This window comes from Ochotona princeps, chromosome 20, assembly GCF_030435755.1.
Source record: "Ochotona princeps isolate mOchPri1 chromosome 20, mOchPri1.hap1, whole genome shotgun sequence".
Taxonomy (NCBI): Eukaryota; Metazoa; Chordata; class Mammalia; order Lagomorpha; family Ochotonidae; genus Ochotona; species Ochotona princeps.
The window spans coordinates 42333616-42338038 of NC_080851.1; the positions used below are offsets into that span (position 1 = coordinate 42333616).

The 4423-nt window shown below is 45.1% G+C and overlaps 1 pseudogene; it reads left to right on the plus strand.

Annotated features, from left to right (window-relative positions):
• The first annotated feature begins 3247 nt into the window (after window positions 1–3247).
• LOC131482777 (large ribosomal subunit protein eL32-like) lies at window positions 3248–3860 on the plus strand (annotated as a pseudogene).
• The last annotated feature ends 563 nt before the right edge of the window (window positions 3861–4423 follow it).

The following is a 4423-nucleotide window of genomic DNA, read 5'->3' on the forward strand; positions in this document are numbered from 1 at the left end:
CACACACCAGACACACATACACATACCCATAGTCCACCGCAGTGCAGCCTGTCGCAACTGTCAGTACTTGGTCATGGTGGTCCTGAGGCCCATCAGAGGTGGTGGTGGTATCCACTGTAAAGCAGGGGCAAGGTGGCGTCAGTGAGACCAAAGCACGCCAGAGTCCACAGCAAGCTAGCCCCAGCAGTCACACAAGACCCATGCCTGCAGCTCATGCCACAGCCCGTGTGGGCACCTGCCCTGCTCACTGCAGGACCTGGCACGCATGGCTGACTGGATGGCCTCTGAGAACCGGCAGTGCCATCACTCCCATCCACTCCCTCCCTCCCTCCCTCCCTCCGTCTCTCCCTCTGTCCACAGTGGGTGTGGTGCTGCACACTCCATGAATCTGCAGCCTTGGCAAACTGGCAAGCGCTTCTGCGGTACACACACAGGCATTGCAACTGGGGCCTGTCGCAAGGTGGGCTTGAAGCTTTGCTCATGCACGGGTCCACCGTTCAATCACAAGCCCATGACTATGGCCACACCCACTCCTGGCCAAGGTCGGGGATCCAGCTCCATATCGCCCAGGGAGCTAGCCTTGCCTCATGACCTCTTTCCAGCCAGACAATGCACCCTGGATGGAGCTCAGGGCTAAAGGGGCCATGGGAGAGGCCATGAGGGATTTGGAAACAACTCCCAGCCACCAGCACCAAGAATGCCCGCCTGGGCTCACAACAGCCTCAGGTCATGTCCTGCGGCTCTGCACATGCCAGGAGCCATGCGTGAACAGCCCTGGGGCCCAGCATACCACCCACAGCATCCCATGACGTGACTCCCCTTTTTGGTCATTTCTGTGCAAATTCATCATGGTCCAATATCTAGCAGTGCACCCAGTTTTCAATATCCTGCCCTAGCACTCATTTCTTACTTTGCACTTGACAGAGTGCACACCACCCTGTACTCCCAGCTGTAACATTATTCATACCTAGCCCCAGGGACAACTACAGGAGATCAACAACCCTGGGTCTGTGAGAGAAAAGGTCAGATCGATGAAAATTAGAACCTGAAAAATTCAGACTGGCCATCTCCTTCCATTTAGCTTCAGCTTCATTATCGCAGCCTTCCATCTATGACATGCCAGCAAGTTTCTTCCTCAACAAGTGCAAACATTCATTCTCCTTACAATGCATCTATACTTCCTATTATTGAACCACCATTTTTGTCCATGGGATATGAAGCATCTTCAGATTATATAGTTTGAACTGTCTTTGTAACAGAATGCTTCATATCCGCTAAGTAAACTGATCAACCAAGATACTAACGTCCACCATCATGAGCACTGGCCGTTCTAATTCTCCTCCCTACTTATACCCTGGAAAAAAACAGCAGAGGCTGGCCCAAGTCCTTTGGCCGCTGCACACACATACCAAACTCCAAGGAAGCTCCTGAATCGAGGCATCAGAACAACCCAGCTTTTGTGGAGTGAAGCAGAGGATGCAAGATTGCTCTCCCTGTCACTCCCGTTCTCTCTTCTAACTCTGCCTTTCCAGAAACCATCAACTAATCTCAAAACCAAGAAAACTAAACAGACAAAAATATCCCAAATCACAGAAGTCAGCAGACCTTCTCTCTGGTGTCTCCTCTCTGTATCCCTGCCCTTCCAGTCAAGATAAAAGAAACCTTAACAAAATACTCACTTCCTCAAATATTCCAGCGCTTGTAAAATGACACAGAGTATTAAGGTGCCTTGAGTGATGCTAACTAACATCCCCTGTTCTGAAACAATCCATCTTTCTCGTGCTATTTCCTCTGATGTGCAGCTACCCAAGAAAGTCACAAGATTTGGAAGTCATGAGGCCAAACATGATCAACGCAGCCTTTGCAAGAGTAGGTTGTATACTTATATGAAAAATGTATGTGGTATTCTGAAAAGTCATTTCAGGCCTGAATTCTTGGAAGACCCAGCTTCCCATAAGAGGGGCTTATTATGTAAATTTATTCTGAGAAACAATTTTTGTTCACCATAATAATGTCATCACAAAAATATCTTAAAGTACACCTTCCACTTGCAGTCCAGTTTCCTGTTAACCCATCAGGGAGGCAACAGGTGACAGTTCAACTCCTTGGGTTCCTTCCAACCCCTTAGGAGACCTGAATGAATTCTTGCCTCCAGGCTTTAGTCTGATCTCTGATAGGAGCACTTGGAGACTGAATCAATAAAAAATAATCTCTCCATATCCACCTGTCCTGTTGTCCGTCACTCTTAATTTTCAAAAAAAAAAAATAAATGCTTAATAAAAAATCACATTTCTTCATGCACGTATTTATTACTTATAGTTCAGGAAAAAGCATAAAAGTTAGAAGAACCACTAATGATGGAAACTGGTTGTAAGCAACAAAAAATCTCTCTACATTATTTTTAAATTGCCTGTAAGTATATAATTAATTCCAAATACAATATTTTCTAAGATTTATTTATCTGAAGTTCAGAGCTATAGAGAGCGAGGGACAGAATAAGGAGCACCAGAGATGGAGACCAAAGTTTCTTCTGCTAGTTCACTCCCTAATACAGCAACAGCAAGTCTGGGACAAACAGAATCCAAGTCTTTCCAAGTCTCCCAAGTGGGCATTATTGACACAGGTATTTTCATCCATCACCTTCCACTGCCTGTCCACACCCAGGACTCAAAAATGTATTCATATTGAGGCCAGCACTGCAGGCAGCACCTTCAAACACTGTGCCACAATTCCTGCCCCTAAATGTTACTTAAAAAAATAAAATTAAAGTCACCAAAATTGGTTTGAGAACACAGTGCATGGCTTCACCTAACCCAGGTTTTGGCAAGTCCAGACTGCAATGGACAATGACAAAAAGTTACGGTGGTGGCCCAAAGTAGTGTAACAATTGAACTTAATAAAAATCTTGAGTTATGAATTTGTGATTTGTATAGCATTTATTTTTTAACTAGTCACCTATTCATTTGTGTAGCCTATAACAGACAGAAAGCAAGCACTCAAACATTATGGTATAAATTTCCAAAGGGCTATAAGGAAGATGTGCATCAACTGTGAAGACAACAGTAGGGAAGGAAAGTACTGGTCTATGAGGTGTTGAAGGGGTTTCCCAGGGCTGCTCCAACTGGAGATAAATGTAAAGTGAGATGGTGACACTGTTACCAACTTGCCAAAGCACAAGCATATCAAGAACATGGCCTACACCTCCCAGATCGCATCTCAAGAGTGACCAGTGCTCTGTCAGCTTTGGAGGTGGGAGGGGGACAAAGCCACAGAGCTGGCCATTCCATTCTCAGCTTGCCACAGACCAGCAACTGGAAGACACTCTGACATAGTGTGTGCACCCCAAGCGGAGCACCTCACTCCAGGGAGCATGGGTTATACTTGTGGCTTTGCTGCTTCCCCAAAGGTATCATGGCTGCCCTCACACCCCTGGTGAACCCAAGATCACCAAGAAGAGGACCAAAAAGTACATCTGGCACCAGGCTCACCACTATGTCAAGATTAAGCAGAACTGGCAGAAGCCCAAAGGCAATGACTACAAGGTGCAGGAGAGGTTCAGGGCCAGATCCTGATGCCCAGCATTGGTTACCGGAGCAACAAGAAAACAAAGCACAGGCTGCCCAGTGGCTTCTGGAAGTTCCTGGTGCACAACATCAAGGGGTTAGAAGTGCTACTCATGTGCAACAAATCCTACTGTGCAGATTGCTCACAATGTCTCCTTCATGAACTGCAAAACCATCAGGGAAATGGCAGCTCAGCTGTCCATCTGAGTCACCAATCCCAATGCCAGGCTGCTCAGAAAAGAAAATGAGCAGGTAGCTGGGTGCAAATTTTATATTTGTGCTCAAGTAAAACCTTGAACACCCCAAAAAAAGTCTAGAAGGGGAACAAAAAACAAAAAAAGAACTAGTCATAATTTTATCAAAAGATGAATACTGATTCAATGCCTAAAGGAATATGATTTTTTATGTCCTTCTTCATGTCCAATTTTGCATTGTCATCATTTTTAGTTATGTCTTCTACAGCAATGAGAGATGAAGACAGGTCTTTCGCCTTTAGTAAGTGTTCAGACATTTGATGTTGAGCAAAAAACAAAACAAAACAAAAAGGTGAATGAAGTACACTAGTGTATTCATTATTTCTTTAAAGATTCCTTTACTTATTTATTTGACAATCAAAGGACAAATAGGAGGAGACACATACAGACAGAAACACTCTTCTATTCATTGGTTTGCTCCCCAAGTTATTGTAACATTGTGAAACCAGGAGTCACGGCCTCCACCTAGGTCTCTCATACAACACAGGTGGCAGAAGTCCACAGAATTGGGACATCTTTCGGTAGCCTTTCCAGGTACCTTAGCAAAAAGCTGTACGAGATGCTAATATATGTGGTAGCTTAACCTGCGTATGACAATGCCAGCCC